The 25,134-nt window shown below is 37.5% G+C and overlaps 1 protein-coding gene across 5 annotated transcripts in view; it reads right to left on the bottom strand.

Annotated features, from left to right (window-relative positions):
* FGF12 (fibroblast growth factor 12) overlaps positions 1-25,134 on the bottom strand; it is a 596,324-nt gene that overhangs the window by 18,935 nt on the left and 552,255 nt on the right. The window lies entirely within an intron of this gene.

The following is a 25,134-nucleotide window of genomic DNA, read 5'->3' as shown; positions in this document are numbered from 1 at the left end:
TAAGATCCACTACTTCAACTCCATCATTTGATGAGTGAGAAAACCAAAGGTTGTATGGTTAATTCAGAGTCGATGCCAGAGCCCACATTTACTCCTTCTCAAGTGCTCACTTTTGCGCCCGAGTCCTATTCAGCGACTTACAGTGAGGGATTTAATAATCAATACAATAAAGTCATATACTAACATGTCAAATGAACAAAACATATTTCATGGGAAGAAGAAATTTCTCCCCTTTTGAAATAATCAGAGTAAAAAGGAATGTGACAGCATCTTCTGCAGCTACAAGTAAATACAGATGCTCCACATCAAACACAGTCACAGTACTCACTGTGACTAGGAGTGTACTAGGAGTAAGTACTAGGAAAAGTTTAGTATGAAGCCCCCATAATTTAATGCAGGCATGCCCTGAACTAATTTAATGATGAATAACACATAGGGATACAACTGGTTGAAGTCATGTCTTTGTTGGTGATACCCCCAAACTCATCTCTTGTCTTCATTCACAGAAAGCCATGTGATGAGCAGATGAGAGACTAAGAAAAACCTTCAGTGTTAAAAGACACTGATTACAAGACTCATGATTTTAAATGGTTCTAATATTATAGACCAAAAAATGAGACTGAGAAAATCTATAAGGAAGGACGGTGGTAGACTTTTAAATAATAATAGTATTAATAATGAAAATAAATTACTATCATTTTATATTGATACTATAATATGATTGATTAGAGTACTCTCAGTTCTAGGTAAAGCAACTGGCTTAAGAATCAGAAAAACAAATGACTATGAAATAGTACTTTATAGTCACTATGATGGCTGTAATAAAAAAATGAAAAGTGTTGGTGAAGAGGTGAAGAAACTGTCAGTTCTTACACATTGTGGATGGAAATGTAAATGAAAATAGCAGTACCTCAAAGGTTAAACATACCGTTACCACATTATAAACCATGACTACTTTATATAAATTATATATATATATAAAATGAAAATATATCGACACAAAAACTTGCACACAATTTTTCCATAGATGCATTATTTACAATGTGGAAACAACCCAAATATCAATCAATCAATAAATAAACAAAATTTGGTATATTAATACCATATAATTTTATTTGGCCATAAAAAGGACTGGAGTATTAGTGAATTTGACAACATGAATGAACCTCAAATACATTATCCTAGATGAAAAAAGCTAGACACAAAAGGCTACATGTACTAGCATTCCATTTCCATGAAAGGTCTGGAATAATAAATTTCAGGGTCCAATCTAGTTGTAAGGAGGCTGAGGAATGAGGAATGACCACTTTTCAAAGAGATGAAGATGTTCTGGAACTAGATGGTATCACTATGCACAGCTTTATGAATACACTAAAATCTGCCAGGGCATTCATTTTAAAATATTAATTTCATGGCATGCAAATTATAGTTCAATAAAAAAGAAAGAATTGGAGAAAAACATTTATTCAAGAAGGTGAAGGAAGAGAATGAATCCATTGCATATTTCTTGTCTTGAATCACAGGTTTGAATGATGGACCTGTGTACTGGAAACATGTCTTGTATGGTCTTGTCTCAATATCACTGGGACAGAGTTTGGTCAATCCCAAGTACAGGGATCAAAGTGAATCTGATTTGATGTATAACATTAAGTTTAATATCTATTTTTATTCAGAGGCTAGGATAAAATATTTAGAAAATGTGAAGTGTTCAGGTTTATTAGTTTTCTTTTAAAAACAAACTAATCAGAGATAATCATCTCAAAGCTTCTGATTTTTTCCATGTCTAGCCCAATTCTCATAAACATGGTATTATCCCTAATGCTAAGGGGCTCTTGAAAGTTAAGTAATACAATCTAAACATAAATTTCAGATATTATATAGGAGCCGGGAAAATATATGGGCAGGGAAATAGGTTTAATTCTGAATATAGGCATATTATCATATATGTAGATAGTGATAACAATTGTTATGAATACATGGTAGGAAAACATGTAAATTTGGATAAAAATATAAAACTGTTAAGTGACTGTTCAATCTGACAGTGTAACTGAAGCCCATGATAGTGAAATTGTTCCCAGCATCATAGGAAGTTGGAGGCAAATCCAGAACCTGGGTACGAACAGTGGGTTCTTGATGCTGGTTCAGTACTTGTTCCAACACCACACACTGCTTTCCTACTGCATGGTCATGTCTGCACTTGATGCCGAGTTGCTGATTCCAGCAAGTCTCAGTTGTTATCATAAAAACATGTCAGCCCCAGGGCCGGTGCTGTAGTATAGCGGGTAAAACCACCAACTGCAGTGCTGGCATCCCACATGGGCACTGGTTCAAATCCTGATTGCTGTACTTCTGGTCCAGCTTTCTGCTACGGCTGGGAAAGTGGTAGAAGATGGACCAGGCCCTTGGGCCCCTACCCCAATGTGGGAGACCTGGAAGAAGCTCACGTCTCCTGACTCCGGATTGGCCCAGCTCTGGCCTTGTGGCCATTTCAGGAGTGAACCAGTAAATGGAAGACTTCTCTCTCTCCTCTCTCTCTCTCTCCCTGCCTCTGTAACTCGGCCTTTCAAATATAAATAAATAAATCTTAAAAAAAGTCAGCCACAAAAGATTATTGTTGTCATTTAGACAGAAAAATAACACTTTCACCTAATAAAAAATAAACACCCACATTTGTGTTTAGTTTAAAATCTGTTCAAATTCCCCTTCTGGAACAGTGAGAGTCCAAGCTAGTGTATCAGGGCTGAAGTCCTGGATCCTGAGACAAAAACAGCAGGTCTTAAACCATTACACTGACAAAGATAATCCCATGTATAACATCCAGGCCCCCAATGAGAAATAAAAAGCCAAGTGCAGTATCCCACTCAGTATCGTTCCAAAGGGTCTCTGCAGAATAAGAATTCAGAAATAAGGCAACTGTTACTGTTTGGACAAGGCAAGACACTTGGCTGGTGGTTGGGATGCAGCAGTTTAGTGAAGTCACTTCTATGCGTTTAGGCAGGCTCTCTTACAAATTGAGGGGGAAACACATAAGGGCCTGAGCCAGCTTGAAAAATTTCTCTATGTACAACCTTGGCAAAACTGTAATTTCAATCTCAGTTGGAAGTTGGTCACCAATAAATTTATACAATATTTGCTATTATTGTTCTTTTTGCTAAGTGAGAAATTAGAGCCTGGCCTTGGAGTAAGCAATCCAATCAAGGCTTTGCATCTGGCTCCATACATGTTAGCTGGTTAGTGATCAAAACTCTTTGAATTTCATTTTTTAACTGTAAATTCAGTTATTTTAAAGAAAATGAGATGATGCCAATTGAAAGGTGTTAAGATAGCTCATGGAAATTGTATTATGGAAAAATTATGCATGAATTTTAAATAATTCGCATCAAAATATGCCATTTTTCTATGAATTTTATAAAACTTATTTACTTATTTATTTAAAAGGAAAAGTGACAGACAGAGAAAGAGAGCAGACAAGATCTTCCATCTACTGCTTTACACCCCAGATGGCCACAGAATCCAGGATTGAGCCAGCCCTAACCAGGAGTCAAGAACTCCATCTGGGTCTCCTATAATGTTGGCAGGGGCCCTGGTACTTGGGCCACCATCAATTGCTTTCCCAAGTACTTTATATTTCCCATGAACTGTGTATCATAAATGTTTATAATTAACAAAAGAAAAAAAAGCCCTCAAACTTACCCTTTATTCTTAAGATTTTGTTTTCTTGTACTGTAAAAAATATCATCAGTCCTATAACAGAATCCTTAATTCTGTGTTTTTGTCATACATTTTATGTCTGCTCCAGCATATAGGACACCAAGCCATAGCCATAGTTAAAACAATTTACACATAAACAGACATTTTATAACTTATCAAAAGCTTTGGGTAAAGACTTAGAAAGTCAGTAAGGCAGAGGATGTTAAGATGATAAGATATGGGGCCGGCACTGTGGCACAGTGGGTTAAAGCCCCAGGCTGTTGCGCTGGCATCCCATACGGCACCGATTCAAGTCCCAGCTGCTCCACTTCTGATCCAGCTCTCTGCTATGGCCTGGGAGAGCAGTAGAAGATGGCCTAAGTCCTTGGGCCCCTGCACCCATGTGGGAGACCTGGAAGAAGCTCCTGGCTCCTGGCTTCAGATCAGCTCAGGTCTGGCCATGTGGTCATTTGGAGAGTGAACCAGCAGAATGGAAGACCTCTCTCTCTCTCTGGCTCTACCTCTCTCTGTAACTTTTTCTTTCAAATAAATAAAATAATTCTTTATAAAAAAGATAAGATGTGTTCAGAATGATGAAAAATGTAACACATAATGGAGAGAGGCAGGTGAGCTTGGAGCCAAAGGTGACAAAATCTTAGACCACCTCAATGATCACCACACCCAGGGAGGCAGAGTGAATAACTAGGATAATAAGGAAGTTTTTTTTTTTCCTTTTGAAAGATTAACCAGTAGCCACATCACATCTCATAAATGCTATTTATGTCCATAATTCTGAGTTCTCTCTTCAATACAGGCACCATGGCAGGGCTCATGAAATATTTAATAAAAAATATTCTCACATGCACATCATGCCCATATAGTAGATATGGTAAAGTTATTTTTGGTTTTGGCAATTATTACTCTAAAATCTTTCCACTGTTCAATTTATATGGACCTCGACCCTAGTGTTCTGAAATTGTTCTTAAACACACACTCGTGGCAAAATTTGACCAATTGGGTTTTTTCTGTAGCATTATACAAGTTCTTACAGTTCCCTTTCATATTTCAAATAACTGTCCACCCTAGCCATGCCCTCAAAGGTTAAGAACTGCTATCCATTTTGATCCAGACGATGATAGATGGTGGAATTTTATGTCTGTCCAAAATAATCAGTTCAGACTCCTTCTACTGTCTCCCAATCTCATCTGATTCTAATCTATGCTCCTGAGAATTTTCCTTAACTGAAATCTCATCGCTTCATACTTCATAAAAATTTCTCTCCCAGACTAGACTCCTTCTGACTCTTCTCTCTACACTGAGGTCACTGACATCCTAAACAGGTTTTGGCTTCTTAGGGTCTACCATTGCCCAGGATGAAGCCCATTCTCTGTGGCTAGCCGCTATCCACCAGTCTCAGTTCTTCCTGTCTGCATGTGAATAGATTTCTCTTTCAGATACTAGGCCATGAAGGCCAAGGAGCTGGGAATTTAGAGATTTTAATGAATACATTAAAAGATGCTATAGTTTTTTAGAGATATCATTTCCAACTTTGTTTTCATCACATGCTAATCCCTGCATTGCCCCCCATGGGGCAATATCATTCATTCACTTCCACTTTTGCCTCCCCTAGATTTATTTGCAAAATGTATGCTTTCCAACTCAAGCAAAAAAACATGCTGTGTACTGCCCCAAATGGTAATTATGGTTAAATGGTTTTATAATCATGATTTGTCTTCACCTGGCTCTGCGCAAATTTCCGTTTCCTTTGCTGGAATAATACGTGCAATGAATTTGCAGTAAAGGATCAAGCCCTCATGGCCCTCCAGCCTGTTGTCTTCTTGATGTTGACCAAAACCAACAAACACATTCCATTTTAAATCCTTCAAGATCAATACCTCCTGTTCTTGAAAAACTGTTCAATAACATATTAAAATGGTTTGATCTTTCATTTCGTTCAGGTCACTGCTAAAATGTGATTATCCAGAGAAATCTCTCTGACAATCTTATATAATTTAACACCTCCTCCAGATTCATTTTTTTAACTCTTTATCTTACATTTCTTTTTCTTCCTAATTCGATTCTGCCTGATACTATACAGCACAAGAATCAGAGTAAGCCCATGAAGGTAACCATCATGATTGTTACCTTCTTTTCATATTCTCCATAATTCTTGGAATTAAAAAAAAAAAAACTACTCCAACATAATATTTGGTAAAAAGACACCATGAAGCCTGGATTCTTCTTTCTGTGTATCTCCAAATGATGTTTAAATCAGGAAGGTTACTTTCTTTCTTAGGCTCTCAGTTCCCCTAAATCTGAAGAAACTATTGACATAAGCAATCTAATAGATCCCTTTTGTCTTAAACCTTTTATAACTTTATCATTCGCATTGGTGAAGCAATCTATTGAAATTAAGGACATCATATAAAACACTATTATTACAAAAATAGCACTGGGAAGGCATTGTGGCACAGTAAGTTCTGAAACTACTTAGGATATCCACATCCCATATCGAAGTCTCAGTTCAAGTCCTGCCTCCAACCCCTTCCAATCTAGCTTCTTGCATGTGCATCCTAGGAGGCAGTAGGTGATGGCTTAAGTGATTGGGGATCTGCTATCCATGTGGGAGACATGGAAGGATTTATAAACTCCTAGATTTCCACTGGCCCCGACCTGGCTGTTGCAGTTATTTGGGGAATAACCCAGTGGATGGAAGACATTCTCTCTCTCTCTCTTTCTCTCTTTGAGGTGGACAAAAATAAATAAATAAATAAGCAAACATAAAAAAGTGGACAATGCTTACTTGTCAAAGAAATTGTGGTAATATATTACTAAATAATAAAGTATGGGGCTAGCATTGTGGCACAGTGGGTTAAGCCACTGCCTGCAATGTCAGCATCCCATATGAGCGCTAATCCCATTCCAAGGTGCTCCATATCAGATCCAGCTCCATGTTAATGTGCCTGGTAAAGCAGCAGATGGCCTAAGTACTTGGGTCCCTGCAATCACATGGGAGACATGGATGGAACTCCAAGCTCCTAGTTTAGGCCTGGGTCCACCCTGGCCATTGCTGCCACTTAGGGAGTGAACCAGCAGATGGGAGATTTCTCTCTCTCTCTCTCTCTCTCTCTCTCTCCCTCTCTCTGTAACTCTGCCTTTAAAGTAAATAACTGTATCTTAAAAATAACGTAAAATAAAAAGTTTGGACATTTGGTCCAGCAGTCAAGATACCATAATGTCTTGTATCAGTGTACCTGGATTCAAGTCCCAGCTGCATTCTTGGTTCCAGCTTCCTGCTAATGTAGACCTTTAGAGAAAATGATGGTGGTTCAAGTTATTGTATTCCTGCCATCCATGTGGAAGACACTTGAGTTCCTGGTCCTGGTTTCACTGTTTTGGGCATTTAAGGGGTGAAGCAGTGGATTGGAGCTCTCTCTGCTCCCACCCCCATATCCTATCCCTCTCTTCCTATTTTCTTCTCTCCCTCTCAAATAAATAAAACTAAAAGATAAAAACATAAAAAGGTGAAAAATATAATAAAGGAAAATAGACTTTGCTGCTATATTAGTAATTATAAGTAATGATACCTCCTATAATCTGAAAAATTTACTGATTTTCAAACACATGCCAGATACAAAGGACCTTATTTTTTTCCCTTTCTAATTAAAATCAAAATCTAAACTCTTCTTAATGCATAGTGAAGTGACACCCTGACTTACAAAAGGGACTCCATTATAGAGCACCCAAGACTCCATCTTAAGAAAGCACCCCCTGCTGTGAGACTATGGTCTGGAACTAACTGTGGTCTAAAACTAAGATAATAACAGTACATTGCATCCTGCTTGGCAAAACATAGAAATCTCCTAGCATGATTACTTAAGCTTAAAACAGATAGGCTACACCTGGATTAATGTTAAGACTGTAATTTAAGTCCTACATGACTTGGGTCTGTACCTGGATTAATGTCAAGACTATAATTGGTGTTATCAAGATTGTAACTGATATTAATTTCACATATGCTTTAGGTCAGTTTGACCCTAGTAACCATGTATTTTCCCTCCCCTCCCTAAGTTTCTTTCCATTATATACCCTGAGGCTTTGAGCTTCTGGTTGAGGACAGTCAAATTTTATCAGTGTGTGGTGCTCCACTGTTCGCACCTGCTCAAGCACAATAGAACCATTTTCCCTAATTTCTCTGTAATCTTTGTTGGATTGTTTATAGTGAGAAAGGAATAAAAAAAAACTATTGGTGATTCATGCAACACAATTTATCTTCAGTTCTGAGCTGGATAGTTCCTTTGATTTAAGCTTTGAGTATCAGGCTGCAAAGCTTCTGGTTTGGTAACTTCCTTAGGGATCTTTAGATACACAGAACTTGAAAATCCATGGATTATTAGCATCTGCATTGTTAACTTGTTGTGAGACATAATAATATTAATTAAAACAAGAGAATTGTTATTTTCCATATTGACAAGAGGGAAGCAAAAGGCTAAATTACATTATTTTGAAAGATTTTTTTTTAATGAGGCTGCTTTGGCTAGAAGAAGTCTAATTTATAACTTAAAAAATTAATCAGATATGGAAACCTTTGTCTATATACTTTTGAGGTGATTTTTATTGGAAACTTACTGAGCTAATTTCTCTAAAAATAAAAGTTCTTTGCAAACACATTTCTTGTGATATCTGACAAGGCATCAAGGTAAATTTATACTATCACAAAGTAATGCAACTTGTGGTATCTTGGAAGTATAATTTTGGAGGAAGACAGACAAAAATCCTCAAATCTCTGCTTTTTGAATGTCCCAAGTTATTTAATTTCTCTGAAATTTGGTTTCATTATCTTTAAGCCTAATCATAGTTTCACCATAAAGCTGCAAGTATTAAAGAATACAATGCAGGTCTGTTAGACATACAGTAACTAGTACAGACTAACCTTTCTTTACTCCTGCTTACCATTTTTGATAATAATTAATATCACAAATCAGAATAGATGAGTCTGAGTAGTAGGTTGAGATATGTCACTTTATTTATGGAATCCAAGTAATGTGTTCTAAGTGTCTTTTACTTATGACAGGCAAATGAAGGCTATATTGCTTAAAGCTCAATTTGGCCACCTATTTAAATACTACAGAGAAATGCAATCATGTCTCTTTCTCTGGTTGAGGAAGAGGTTGTCATCAATCAGAGATAAGTGATGTGGTGATTTTCAGACTTTCATCAGCTCTTAATGAAGCATTATATCACATGGTCATTTGACTTAGGCCTTAGCCAGTAATGTGCAAGTTTAGAAATGATGTAGGCTTGGGAAGTAGCAGAAGGCCAGTGTGTGAAAGGATGTATTATAATTCATTATCATCATCAGAATTACTTCCTAAACTCTCAATTTTCTAGAGGCAATATATAGAGAGCAAATAGTGGGTAGCAATGCAAGTCTCCACTGAAAGTGCCATCGGTTCTTATTAAATGAGCATATGAATAAATTGTAACCAAGCATGCACTGCGATTGAATTTGAAAATCGAGGCAGATCGGTTGAAGGTCCCAACACATTCATGGTGGAGGATATCGGTTCCTGAAATCTCCGTCTCTGTCCTCCCATTCTGGGATAAGAATGAAAGTGAGGATACTGTTAGCTTCCTGTATTTGAATTCCAGCATGATTCTAGACTTTGAAAGCTACTTTTCATACTCTAAAATACTCTAGAAATGATTAAGTCAGTAAAATATTATTTTCATGAAATTTCCAAACTGTCAAATCTCACAACTTTTGTGAAGGTAGAAAAACTGCTATCAAACTTCACTTCCTGATATAAACAACTATAAAAGCACAAAGTACATGAAGCAATAAATAACCTGCCAACTGTACTGCAAGTGTCTGATTTTTGACTTTCTGCACTAAGTAGTTTCCACTCCTGAAACAGTAAGGGGAAACTAAAATACAGTACTGCAGTCTTTGTGGAGCTAAGGAGTCAGGAATTAGAGTTGTGACTGCTAAAGTGACTTATATTTGTAAATTAATTTGAATTCAAGTGACTTGAATATGCCATAGAAATGGGACCTGGTGCAATGAGAGACAGGTGACTCTATGAAAATTGCTGTTGCAGGAGTTAGAGCTGAATGGAAATACTCAAGATGATACAGGATTGGGATATAACGAACTTCCATGCAAGCCACCAAGAGTCTTTAGTAAGCACACTGGAGATTGCCTGGAGATCTCAGAAACTCTGCAGTGTAGGGTTCATGACCACAAATTAAGAGAAGCTTTCCTCATTCCCTGAAGTCAGAACCCAAATATTCAAGAACTAAGCACACATACTCAAGAGGATCTATTCATTATTTATATAAATGCCAGAAAAGACATAAACCCATTATCAGCAAATAGTATAATATGCTCTCCATCATACAAATGTCTAATATACAGCAAAAATTTGTAAGATCTGGATGCGAGCAGGATAATATCACCAAAATTAATTCAGCAGCAGCCAATAAAGAGGACCATAAAATAGTACAGATGTTACAATTGCCAGACAAGAAGTTTACAACCAACAACTTCTAAATGAAAAAACTCATTCAGAAGAACAATTTAGAAATTTTGGAAATGAAACCTTCAAATCAGTGGAAAAAATAAGATTGAGAGCTTCAACAGCAGAATAAACCAACTGGAAGAAAGAATTTCTGAACTCAAGGACAAGACTTTTGAAATAATCCAATCAGACAAAAATAAGAGAAAGTAATAAAATAATGAAGAAAGTGTATGTGAAATATGGAATATCATTAAACAAATATTCTTATTATAGGTATTCCTGAAGGAGAAAAGGAAAAACCCAATGATAACCTGTTAAATGAAATAAATTTGAAAATTTCCTGGGTCCTGAAAGAGATATAGACATTCAGATATTAGAAGCCCAAATAAACCCAAGTAGGCTAACTAAAAAAAGGTCTCTCCAAGACATATTGTAATCAAATTTTCAAAAGCTAAAGACAAGGAAAGAAACCTAAAGACAGTAATGGAAAAGTGTCAAGATACATATAAAAGAAAACTAATTAGATTAACATCAGACTTCTCAGTGGAAACCCTACAGACCAGAAGAGAGATGGGATGGTATATTCAAGATCTTAAAAGCAAAAAAAAAAAAAAAAAAAAAAAAAAAAAAAAAAAACAACAACTTTCCAACCAAGATTATTATATCCAATAAAGCTGTGCTTTAAAAGTGAAGGAGAAATAAAATATTTTCCAAATTAGCAAAAAGCAGAGAATTCACCACCACCAGATCAGCCTTACAAGAAATTCTGAAGAGCATCCTGCATTAGAAGTAACCATCATGAAAACACATGATACCACCAAATTCACTAGCAGAGCTGGTAGAATCATTATCCAATCTGTTGCTCCCCCACTTGCGGAGGAACAACACCGGACCCTGCGCTGTTCTCTTTGCCCGGCCCTTCCCGGGTTTGCTGCTGCTCCCCTCCGCCTCCGCGGAGGGGCGGCACCCCCGCCGCTTCCCCTGCTTCTGCGGAGGAGCGGCACACCGCCGGCCAGCTCTCTCAGGGGTTCCTCAGATGTTCCTTCCGCATGTTGTCTCTCTCCTCCTTTATAGTCCTCTTCCACCAATCCCAACTCTGCTGGTGTTCTCTCCCCACATGCTGAGCACGCTGCTCTCCTCCAATCCGGGGCAGGATCAGCTCCTGCAGCTTGATAGTCGAATTGGTGAGGCAGCTGTGTGGAAGTTGTTTACTCCCTCTCAGCGCCATATGGTGTGAGATCAGATGCATAGAGTTAGTCTTAGCAGTTCCAGTACTTTAGTATAGTCTTGGTAATTTCAGTACTTATTTGTCCTCAGTATTTATTTGCCCACAGTCTTAGTAGTTATTGGTCTCCCGGGCGACGGGCCCTGCCATGTTACGGGAGACGGGCCCTGCTCCCCACACAATCAACCAAATGAGAAGTCTTAACTCTTCCATCAATACTAACCTTGAATGTAAATGGATTAAATTCACCAATCAAAAGGCTTAGGTTGGTTAAATGGATAAAAATCCAGAACTCTACTTTACACTTAATATGAGAAACTCACTTCACAAAGATAAACACAGACTGAAACTGGAGGGCTGGAAAAAGATATACCAGGCCAATGGAAACCAAGGCAAGCAGTTACAGCTATCCTGATATCAGCAGAGACAGACTTAAAGGGAAAGACAAACTCCAATACAATAATAGTTGGTGACTTCAACAGTCCACTCCCATCAATGGACAGGTCATCCAAACAAAAATTCAGTAAAGATACATTGGAGTTGAAGCATACTATTGAACAAATGGACCCAACAGACATTTACAGGACATTTCACCAAACAGCTACAGAGTACACATTCTTCTCACCAAAACATGAAATATTTTCTAGGATAGACCATATATTCAGCCACAAATAAAGTCTCAGCAAATTAACAACAACAACAACAAACTGAAATCATACCATGTATCTTTTCAGACCATAAAGGAATAAAATTAGAAATAAACAACCAGAAGAAAAATAAAACACTCATAAATACTTAGAAATTAAACAATACGGCCGGTGCAGCAGCTCAATAGGCTAATCCTCTGCCTACCGGTGCCAGCACACTGGGTTCTAGTCCTGGTTGGGGCACCGGATTCTGTCCTGGTTGCCCCTCTTCCAGGCCAGCTCTCTGCTGTGGCCCGGGAGTGCAGTGGAGGATGGCCCAGGTGCTTGGGCCCTGCACCCCATGGAAGACCAGGAGAGGCACCTGGCTCCTGGCTTCGGAACAGCGCGATGCGCCGGCCACAGCACACCGGCCACGGTGGCCATTGGAGGGTGAACCAATGGCAAAAGGAGGACCTTTCTCTCTGTCTCTCTCTCTCTCACTGTCCACTCTGCCTGTCAAAGATAAAAAAATTTAAAAAAGAAGGAAATTAAATAATACACTACTGAATGATCAGTAAGTCATTGAATAAATTAAAAAGGAAAGCAAAAACTTTCTTGAAATAAGTAAAAATGAAAGCACAACATATCACACCCTGTGAGATACAGCAAAAGCAGTATTAAGAGGAAAGTTAGTAGCATCATTACCTTTAAAAAGTCTCAAATTAAAGATCTAAGGATGCATCTTGAAGACTCAGAAAAATAAGAACAAGACAAACTCCAAATCAGCAAAAGGTGAGAAATAATATGGGTCACAGCAGAAGTAAATTAAAATGAAACTAAAAAATATAAATGTTAACAAATCAAAAGTTGATTTTTTGAGAAGATAAACAAAGTAGGTAAACCTCTTGCCAGACTAACAAAGAAAAAAGAGAAAAAAAATAAATAAAATCAGAAATAAAAAGGAGACATAACAACTAATACCAATGAAATACAAAGGATCATAAAAACTACTATGAAGAACTATATGCTAATAAACTGAAAATCTCAAAGAAATGGATAAATTCTTAGATTCATATAATTTACCATGATGAAATCAAGAAAATATAGACAACCTAAACAGATTCATCATAAGCAATGACACTGAAGCAGCAATCACAGTTTTCAATAAAGGAAAATTTCAGGACCTGATAGCTTTACTACTGAATTCTACAAAACACTCAAATAAGAAATACCTCTAATACTCATCAAACTATTCCAAAATATCGAAGGGATGGAATTCTGCCAAACTCCTTTTTTATGAGGCCAGCATTACTTTGATCCTAAAACCAAACACATGACACTAAAAGAAAACTACAGTCCATAATGAATGTAGATGCAAAGAAGCTTAGTAAAATACTAACAAATCAAATTGAAAACTACACCAAAAAGACTATATATCACAATCAAGTGGGATTTATCCCAGAAATGCAAGTGTGGTTCAACATTCACAAATCAATAAATGTCATGAATCATATCAATAGAATGAAAAACAAAAACCACATGGTCATCTCAATAGATGCAGAGAAAGCATTTGATAAGATTCAACACCCCTTCATGATAAAAAACCCTCCACAAATTAGGTATAGAATGAATATTCCTCAAAATTGTTAAGACTATATCTCACAAACCAACATCTAATAACATTCTGAAGGTGGAAAAAGTTAGTAGCATCATTACATTTAAAAAAGTCTCAAATTAAAGATCTAATGATGCATCTTGAAGACTCAGAAAAACAAGAACAAGACAAACCCCAAATCAGCAAAAGGAGAGAAATAATATGGGTCACAGCAGAAGTAAATTCCCCTCAGATCTGGAAAAAGATAAGGATGTCCAATTTCACCACTCTTATTCAATATAACACTGGAAGTTTTAAGCACAAGCAACTAGGGAAGTTAAGAAAATAAAGGATATCAGAATTGGAAAAGAAGAAGTCAAATTATCCACGTTTGCAGATGACATGATGCTATACATGGAAAAGCCTAAACATTCTACCAAAAAGCTGCTAGAATGGAAACCATTTTAGTAAAGTTTATGTTTACAAAACAAACATATCATAGCTTTTTTGTATGCTAATGATGAACTCACAGAGAGAGAAATCAAGGAGGAAATTCCACAACAGCCATGAAAAAAAAAATCAACTATGAGGAATAAAGTTTTAACCAAGTAAGTAGATCTCTGCATTGAAAATTGCCAAACATTGATAAAAGAAGCCAGCAAGGACACAAAAAAAAAAATGGAAAGCTATTCCTTGCTCTTAGATCAAAAGAATTAAAACCACTTAAAATGTCTGTAATTTACAGATTCAATGCAATCCCTATCCAAATAATAATGGCATTTGTTATGGAGTTGGGAAAAAAATCCTAAAATTCATATGGAGGGACTGGTGCTATGCCATAGTGGGTAAAGCCACCACCTGCAGTGCTGGCATCCCATATGGGCACCTGTTCAAGTTCGGATGCTCCACTTCCAATCTATTGCTATGGCCTGGGAAAGCAGAAGAAGATGGCCCAACTCATTGGGCCCCTGCACCCGCGTGGAAGACCCTGAAGCAACTCCTGGCTCCTAGATTCGGATCAGCGCAGCTCCGACTGTTGTCTGTGTGTATCAGTATTGCTGCAAATATAGTTTTGCAAAACTTGGTTTTATACCTTATCAATCCAATGGTTAAGAATATTACACTACTGAAGTTTTAATGATCTGTGATTACTTTAAAATTCACTGTATGTGGGAGAAATGGTCATTTTTTCATTTCTTATTGTTTATAGCCATTGTCTAAATTCCAACTAAACTAGGTTCTTTTACTTTTTTTTTTTAAATTCTTATGCAGTGAAGTAGTAAGCCTTCATGTGCTAATGCACACCTTTATGGACAACAAATGAAGGTCCAACTACTTGGGTTCCTGCCACCCATGTGGGAGAACCAGATAGAGTTCCTGGCTCCTGACTTCATACTGGCCCAGCCCTGCCTATTTAGGGCATGAAGCATGTGGGGAGTGAATAGAAGATTTCCCTTTCCCTTTTTTTTCCCTCATTTTAGATCTCTGACCTTCAAATAATAATGTTAAAAGTCCATAGAAAAATTAAACCAATATAAGATATTTTTAGAAAAAAAATTTGAAGTCTATGCACATGAAAGGTGTTCAAAGATTCCATGAAAATGCACATTATGGGGGCCTGAGCTGTGGCAGAGTGGATAAAGCTGCCACCCGCAGTGCCAGCATCTCATATGGGCCCCAGTTCAATACCCAGCTACTCCACTACTGATCCAGATCTCTGCTACGGGCTGGGAAAGCAATGGAAGATGGCCCAAGTCCTTGGGTCCCTGCACCCACGTGGAAGACCCAGAAAAAGCTCCTGGCCCCTGGCTTTGGATTAGCCCAGCTCCGGCTGTTATGGCCATTTGGGGAGTGAACCAGTGAAGGAAAGATTTCTCTCTTTCTCTGCCTCTGCTTCTCTGTAACTCTGTCTTTCAAATAAATAAAGAACTCTTAAAAATGCACATTATGAAAAAAATATGCACATATTTTTTAAAATTTAGCACCAGAATCAATTCACCCTTTAGTTTCCATTTTTTGAAAAAAAAAAATGTATGACACAAAAAGAACAATTAGTATTTCAAAGTGCACTCATGTAAGGTGTTTTAATATTCATCCTAAGAAGACTGTTATTTGGGGCCAGCGCTGTGGCATAATGGGTAAAGCTGTCACCTGCAGTGCCGGCATCCCATATGGGCACCTGTTCAAGTCCTGTCTGCTCCACTTCGGATCCAGCTCTCTGCTTTGGCCTGGGAAAGCAGTAGAAGGCCCAAGTCCATGGGCCCCTGCACCCACATGGGAGACTGAGAAGAAGCTCCTGGCTCCTGGCTTCAGCCGTTGTGGCCAACTGGGGAGTGAACCAGTAGATGGAAGACCTTTCTCTCTCTGCCTCTTCTCTCTCTGTGTAACTACGACTTTCAAATAAGTAAATAATCTTTACAAAAAAGAAGACTGTTATCATGTAAGAATATGTTTTACTCAATAGAGCAAAAATTACATATATAATGCAAAAGAGTTAATGAGTCACTAAAAAGACTTAAACAAAAAGACATAAAAAAGAGAAATAGGGCCGGCACCGCGGTTCACTAGGCTAATCCTCCGCCTTGCGGCGCCGGCACACTGGATTCTAGTCCTGGTTGGGGCGCCGGATTCTGTCCCAGTTGCCCCTCTTCCAGGTCAGCTCTCCACTGTGGCCCGGGAGTGCAGTGGAGGATGGCCCAAGTGCTTGGGCCCTGCACCCCATGGGAGACCAGGAGAAGTACCTGGCTCCTGCCATCGGATCAGCGCGGTGCGCCGGCCGCAGCGCACCAGCCGTGGCGGCCATTGGAGGGTGAACCAACGGCAAAAGGAAGACCTTTCTCTCTCTCTCTCTCACTTTTCACTCTGCCTGTCAAAAAATAATAAATAAAAAAATAATAAAAAAAGAGAAATAGAAGAAAAATGATCAGACAAGGAATATAGACAAGTAGTAAAATGGTAGATTTCTACTCAAGCATATCAACCAATATATTCAGTATAAATAAAATAATCCCTCTAATTAAAAGGCAAGTCATACTGAATAAGAATGCAAGACTCAAAAATGTTCTGGGGGCTGGCGCTGTGGCGCAGCGGGTTAACGCCCTGGCCTGAAGTGCTGGCATCCCATATGGATGCTGGTTCAAGACCCGGCTGCTCCAGTTCCTGTCCAGCTCTCTGCTATGGCCTGGGAAAGCAGTAGAAGATGGCCCAAGTCCTTGGGCCCCTGCACTTCCGTGGGAGACCCGGAAGAACCTTCTGGCTCCTGGCTTTGGATCAGTGCAGCTCCGACTGTTGCGGCCAATTGGGGAGTGAAGCATCCAATGAAAGACCTCTCCCTCTCTCTCTCTCTCTCTCTCTCTCTCTCTCTATCTGCCTCTGATCTCTCTGTGTAACTCTGACTTTCAAGTAAAATAAATAAATCTTTAAAAAAAAGATTCTGTCCATAAGTTATCCCCTTAGATATATCCATAAGAACGGTAAGCATAAGAAAGTAGGTGTAGCTACTATATTACTTTCAGACAAACTATACTTCAAGACAGAGAGTACCAAAGTAACAAAGAATGTTTCATAATAATCAGGTCAATATAACAGGACCTATCCTAGCATCATATATTTCTGTTATAAATTATAATACATTAAATCAAATGAAGCAAGCAATGACGGTACAAAAAGAAGACAGATAAATCTACAATCATAATGATATTAATACGGCTCTTTCTGTAAAGGGTCAAACATGTATTGAAAATCAGAAAGGATAGAGAGAAATTAAAGGTTTTCAATCATTTTGACCTAAGTAATATTGTGGAGCACTACACCAAACAACTGAAGAATGAACATTCTGAGTTCATAGGGAACATTCACCAAGACATATATTGGCCCATATTAAAAGCCAAAACACAAACCTTACATTTTATATTATGTGGCAACAACAAAAATCCTGGAATATTTAGAAAAAAACAGATTTATACACAACTCATAGATCAAGGAAGAAATCACAAAGTATATTAAAAATAGCTCTACCTCAATAAGAAAGAAACACAAAACTTAAAAATATGTGGGATGTAGTCGAAAGAATGCTACAATTTGCCTCTAGCAAACTGGCCTACAGACACAGTACTATGTGTGCGAAACTGAGGGTGTTCAAGATTACATTCATGGTAAAATACTTTGATATCAAAATACTGAAAATAATCTAAATGCCTTTCAACAGAAGATTGGTTAAATAAATTCCAAAGTGTCCATGCATTGGGTATTATATGGTTACTGAAGACAATCAAGCAGCTCATTATAAATTGTTGCTGAAAGCTCTCCAAGACATATTGAAGAAATATCATCAAGACACAAGAAAGCAATCTGTAAGGTGTGCATATTTGTACATACCATCATTTATATTAAATATACACACATTTGCAATGTAAGTATTTGTATATTCTACCATTTGTGTTAAGTACACATCTCTATGTACATATACAGAAACAGATTTTTGCATGTGCTTTTCTTAGAAAATCTCTTGAAGACAGAAGAAGGTGGCAGTAGCATTTGCTCCCTAAGAAGGAATTTGTTAGTTGGAGAACAGAGAAGAAATTGGCTTATTTTTCTGTATTCCTTAATGGATTACTACTTCAAACAATGAATTAAGGGGAAAAGTGGTGGGTCAAGTACAATTAATGTTCTACACAATTGTATCCTCTAGACCTCTAGCACAAAGTACAAAAACTAGTACTAATTTCATTTGTACAAAATATACTCTCTGAAGTGGAAATTTTCTTGCTCAAGCTTTCACAACAATCAAAAATCTCATGACTACATGGATATATCATAAGAGCATCTGACTCCATAAAAAGAAAACTAATTGTCACACATTCCTATGAAAATAAATGAAGGAAGATCAATCAAGAGCCCATTAAATAAGCAACTGCAAAAGTGGACTACTTGAATGAAGGCAATGAAAATAAAACTAGTTATTTATCCTGTTTTTACATCCTAGCAATTTGATCATCAGAATAATCTTAGACTTCAGTATAAGGATATAGATATTTAATAAATATTTCAATCCTCATCCTTATTTGAAATCGATTTCTTCATTTTTCAGTTTTACCTTGATTTGGATCAATCCCAACAGTTACCTTCATCCAATTTCTCCTCCACAACACCACCTGAATTTCTATTCACAACTGACATAGACATTATGTATATTCAAGAAGATAATGACATTGTACCTGTAAATATTCAGTAAAAGGTTTTGGTTGGCAGTTACATGTCACCCCAGATAAGACAGGTAACTATGCTCACTATCACTGGGAGACACAAATATGGAGTTTGTTTGTGTTACTTGTTTGCTCACTGGGTTTAAATTACACTTGCATTGAAACATAGTCCTCCTGGCAGTGACTACATCTCCCAGCGACTGAAAACATTTCTCAATAAGGGACTACTATAGACATCAATGAATGGGAAATGTGGGCTGGGTACAGCATGATTGCCGAGCACCTGTAATGAAGGGGGGTTGTGATATTTCTGTCATGTATAGCAAACACCACAGATCTTTTGCATTAATTTGGAGGGAATGCAAATTTTTAAACAGCCAAAGCAAATGAATTCTGGTAACATGCAGGTATCCAGCGTGTGCAAGTAAAGGCAGACCTAACATTATATTCCTACTAGTGCTTTAAACTCACATCTCACAAGTGTGTTCTGCTTAGGCTCAATCAAACCTGTGTGTACTGTCAAACCAGCCACTTTCATTTCAACAGCATAAGGAGTAATCTGCTAGACAAACAGTTCTGATGGAACTGAAAAGCTAGAGCTGTGTTGTTTTTTTTTTTTTTTTTTTTTTTCCACAATGTTTCTTGCTGTGATGATGAGTCCTCAGAACTGGAATTCAAAGTAAACACATTCACAACTAAAGAGGAGTCAAAGGGGGGGGGGGGTACTGTTTCACTTTATGCCTTTCTCTAAAGTGCTGGGTTAGAGAATATCATTTATTTCTATTGTATTTTGGACCTGTTATCACTCAGCCAAAGAAACCATAAGCACATTTGCTGGATTTCACCAAAAGCACTAAAAACAACGACAGTTCTTAAGTTCTGTCCTTAGGGTGAGTGTAGAGTCCTTGAAATTTCCAGCTGCAGATATGTAGTCTGACTCTCCATTTCACCAATGAAGAAAGCAACGTTGAGCAACAGGAGGAAATGACTCGGCAAGATCATTCAGCTTGGCCACGAGGAGTCAGGATTGCTGCCTGGTCTCCAGCCCAGGGATCCTGAGTCCCACAGCAGATGCTTAGGTAAGGATTTATACCTTTGCACAGTTTAAGAACGGTCAGCTTAAATAGATTTTTACTTAAAATTCTACATAGTTTTCAACAAACAAATTACTTTGACCAGTGTACTTCTACTAATACAATAATTATTGTCACTTTGCTAACTTGTTACAACAAACATTGTGTTTTAAGCTATTTTGGTTGTATGTAGTGAATATTGTTCTTAAGACTCCATAAAGCAGGTATAGTAATATAACAAGAGGAAAAAGCCCAAAGGGGTGATTCCTTTTTATATAAACAAGGTAAAAACAGAGTAAGATTTTCTTAAATAAGGATGGTGAAGAGAGGAATGATTACGTTTCAAAGCTGAATCAGCATTTGTGGATGAAAAAACACTGGGTAAGAAAGAAGCAGGCCCATCCAACTCCAAAACTCAGTCCTACTGCTTCCCAATAGTCCTGTTAAAGTACATCTGAATTTGATTCATTTGTGATTCAGCACTTGCGACCCTATCCTGGATTAATTTTCTCAAGCAACTTAAAAGCTGGCAAGTCTTACTCAAAGTATCCTCTTATACTCTGTAAAAGAAGTAGAATCATGAAATAGTTCTCTGAACAAAAATGTTTTATCCTCCTATTTATATAGTATTTGATTAAAATTCATAAAAATAAATATTCCAACCTATGGAGATAATTCATGTTCCTGATCTTTATCATCAGGTTGTTGAAATAGTTCCTATATACACATGCATCCACCTTAATAGGTTATTTGATATATATGCATCCACCTTAACGGGCTATTTGAGACATACAGACACCTTTTCACTTCTCACAGATTCTGCTATCACTTACATTATTATTTCACTTGTTGTTGCTGCTGGTATATCTGCACACGTGCCAAGTCCTCTCACCTACTTGCGAATCCGAATCACATCTGTGCTAAAAGACCTATCTCAAAATCAACTCCTTTCACAAAATCTTCTCTGATTCTGTCAACTGAAAATAATCTCCTGCACTTCTGACTCCCACCATAGACATTTGTCTGTGACTCTCTAAACACAATGATCATTTTTCTGTTACATAATGTATGTATCTTCAATTATGATCTCACTAAGTATAAATGAGATCAGAGCCTTTGTCTTCTTCTTCTTGAATCTTGCATAGTAGCCAGCACCTGGTAGCTCCTCTGCAAATGTTTATAAATGAATAAGTGAATGAATGACCTTAGACTGCTTCAAATGTCAGGAGCAGGCCGGCGCTGTGGGTCACTAGGCTAATCCTCTGCCTGTGGCGCCGGCACCCAGGGTTCTAGTCCCTGTTGCTCCTCTTCCAGTCCTGCTCTCTGCTGTGGCCTGGGAAGGCAGTGGAGGATGGCCCAAGTGCTTGAGCCCTGCACCCGCATGGGAGACCAGGAGGAAGCACCTGGCTCCTGGCTTTGGATTGGCACAGTGCGCCGGCCATAGTTGCCATTTGGGAGGTGAACCAACGGAAAAAGGAAGACCTTTCTCTCTGTCTCTTTCTCTCACTGTCTAACTCTGCCTGTCAAAAAAACAAACAAACAATGTCAGGAGCAGGTGATGAAATAAACTGTAATGTCTCATCAAGCCCCACACACAGAACTTTCAGAACTAAGCTTCCTTTGAATCAAGGTAACAAAGAACATTTAGAATTTAACCCAATTGTCTGCATTTTACTGGCTTTTTTGAAGTATTTTAAAATTAACATTAAATGCTATACCTAACCCTCAATGGATCAGTAATATTAAATGAAACACACATTTATTGTTTTGGAAAATATTCATTCATTGGTGAAAGAGAAAAAAGCATTAAAAAATTCTAACAGAAGCATATATGCTCATGGAGACTAAAGTATTATAGAATAATTCAGATACAAGTCAACATCTTTTTCATATTCAACGTTAGCTTACAAAAGATGATTTCAGGTTGAGTTTCTATATATTCCTTCTTGAGAACAAATTGTGTACAAATTTAAATATATTTGATAAAAATAAAAGTTACTATGTATTTATCAAAGCATCTCAATGGTATTCTGGTCCTTGAAGAATATAAAGAAAATTATAATGTTTCTTTTTCATGTGAATTATATGTAAATAATTCAACAGTAAATCTGCTGTGTGGGGCCAGTGCTGTGGCATAGGGGATAAAGCCACCACCTACGGTGCCAGCATCCCATAGGACATCAATTTGAATCCTGGCTGCTCCACTTCCAATCCAGTTCTCTGTTAGGGCGTGGGAAAGCAGTAGAAGAAGGACAGAGACCTTGGGCCCCGGAATCCACATGGGAAACCCGGAAGAAGCTCTTGGCTTCTGGCTTCGGATAAGCAAAGCTCTGGCTGTTGCAACCATGTGGGGGACTGAACCAGGAGACAGAAGACCTCTCTCTCTCTCTTTGCCTCTGCTTTTCTGTAACTCTGTCTTTCAAATAAATGAATAAACCTTTAAAAAAATGTGTTGTGTTGATTCACTAAAATTTCAGGATATGTGTTTAGTTCATGTTTACATATCTTTACCACCTTGCATGAAGTCTTACATAAAATGCTCCTTGATAAATACTTATTGAAAGGTACATATCAACATTTATTCATATATACATTTCTGCACATATTGAGCTGACTAGTAAAAGGAATATTCACTTCCCTTTAAAACTTCATTCTATTAAAGACTTTTTGGGGAACTATCAAATGAATAAACAATTTCCTCTTCATATCACTGACTACAAAAACCAATAGTTGTATTTCTCCTAAATTATAGTTTCGGAATGCTACTTTATCTGAATGGGAAATAATTTGTATTCATTTCCTGTTTTGAGTTCTCTACCCTTTTGTAAAAATAAAAACTAAAAATAAAAGTTTTGAAGTTTAAAAAACAATTGAAAAAGCTCTTGTCATGGGACTTTCCTGCTAATTTTAAATTCTTTTGTCTGCCTACAATTTCAATTTCAAATTGGGATTCAGTTGCTAATAAGTTATTGGTATTTAATTTTACTTCCCCTTGAAATGTGCCAACATCCTCAAACAGTCACTGCTCCTTTCAGATAGTTTGCAGTTTGGCATTTTAAATTTCTCTTCTCAGCGTTAGTCTGGTTTAGCAGAGATGCAGCTGGAAAGAATTTTGGAATTTTTCTAAACCAAACCCCATAATTTTAAAAAGGGAAAGACCCGGCATTGGAAACCAACCTCAGTACTGATTCTATTCTCTTAACTTGAAGCCAAGTGACAAAGTATCACAGCGTCTCACCAATTTAGCTTGTGTTCAGTATGAATAGAATCTGACCATTTTCTTGAACAGAATCTGACCATTTTCTCTAATAGAATCAGCATGTAAATTTCTAGCATTCAACTTTTGAAAAGCTGTATTTAAAACCAATGTGTGGGCGAGTAGAGCAATATATGAAAGAGATATTGTACTAGACTCAACAAGTTATAGTTTCTGACACACATGAGGGCACTTCAAAAAATTTCTGGATTATGACAGGAAAACTTTATGTTGGTGCAAAAACATTTCGAAAGTCATGCGTATCAGGGATTGTCAAAGAGTTCATGGAAAACACATGAAAATATTATGCATACATTTCAAAATGTTTGCACCAAAATAACTTATCTTTTAATGCAATTTATCATGAACTTTTAAAAGTCCCTTTGTATAATCCTTTTTTTCTAAGTAAAGGAAATATATATATGTATCATATCTTGCAATTTTTCATAAACAGATCAATAAAACCATAAACTAAATATGTTCATCTGTACTATTTCCATATATATTATATGAAAATCAGCTATCAATAGCCAAAACAGGAAGACAAAAAGGAAGTTAATGTGAGGTTGACAAAATAGTATGTTTTGTATTTAATTTCTTGGTAGACAATGAAAATATTACATAACCCATCTAGTCTTCTAATTAACATTTAAATTCTGTCCATGTCCTAATTGGTTAATGATACAGAAATTTAAAAATTAAAAAACAGCCCTTGCAGTCAAAGAGTGTAAACATTGTGAGGCCCATGATTGCAGGATAAGCTTCCTTCCTGTGTAAAGCTGAGAACCAGGTAGAGCTTCCTGGATGACGTTCTGTGTTGACCCTTGGAAAATACACATGAATTTAGCAGTCAGAGAATGAGACAATGGAAGAGAAAATAAAGTTAGGGAAAGGAAAATAAGAAAGGAGGGAAAGGGAAACAGAAAAAAGGGAAGAAATAAAAGAGGAATGAGAATTAAAGAGAGAAGCATAATTTCCATTAATAGGGTTTTAATGCCAAGGACATGCCATGGGAAAGCAAGTAGGGCTTAGAACGTGAAGACATTTTCTGGTCTAGTTCCACGAGGTTTGCGATATTCATGTGAAACAGAATCGTGAATGAATTCTTTTGGTAATTCCACAATCTAGAAAATTTTAATACTTTAATAATCATGTGATGATAGGAATGAAATGGAAGGTTCAGAGTCATTGGATAGGTAGCCTCACACAAAAGACGATCCACTGACAGGGATTCTAGCAATGAGATTTGCATGCTCTGTGCTCCACACCACCCAGCACATTTAAGAGAACATGATGCACGTTTGGAAACACGGAGGTAGATTACAGACTGAAACTATGTGCACGCATTAATTTTCAGTTACTTTCCTGAGGTGGTAGTTAGCCTCCAATTGGACAATGCTGCCACTAGGTGGAGCGGTGGTGATGTGCTTCCAACAGTATTCACTTAGTGTGACTACGAAAAGGAGGGTCAGGATCCCAGGATTCCTGTTCCTACCACTGTTCATTTTTCTTTCAGAAACTAGCGAACACTTAAGAAATAAGCATAAATAACAAGTTTTTAGATATGAGTGCGTGCTACATGATACCTGGATTAAAACGCAATTACTGAGAGGTGGAAGGTAGAAAAAGAAACTCAGGGCTCTGATATCAGACACTGGGCTTCAGCTCTGCCTCTGCTATTTATTAGTTGGGGGAAAAAACGCCAGTACCTTCATGTTCATGAGCCTCGGTTTTATCATGCTTAAAACTTGAACTGTTATACTTCTTTTAAAAGTTTGCTAGAAGATAAATTTGGCCATTTGGTACAATATACTTTGGAAAGAACATGGGATACCATGCAATCACCCATAGATGTGCTTGACTTAACCTCAACTTTTCTCAAATTCACAAAATTTCACAATGATTCATGTTTTCTAATCTCTTATGAAAAGTCTGGAGTTGATGC

This window comes from Oryctolagus cuniculus, chromosome 4, assembly GCF_051225735.1.
Source record: "Oryctolagus cuniculus isolate XC-2025 breed Fujian yellow rabbit chromosome 4, ASM5122573v1, whole genome shotgun sequence".
NCBI classification, from domain to species: domain Eukaryota; kingdom Metazoa; phylum Chordata; class Mammalia; order Lagomorpha; family Leporidae; genus Oryctolagus; species Oryctolagus cuniculus.
Note: the sequence above shows the minus strand (reverse complement) of the source record. Positions and strands in the feature narration are given on the sequence as shown.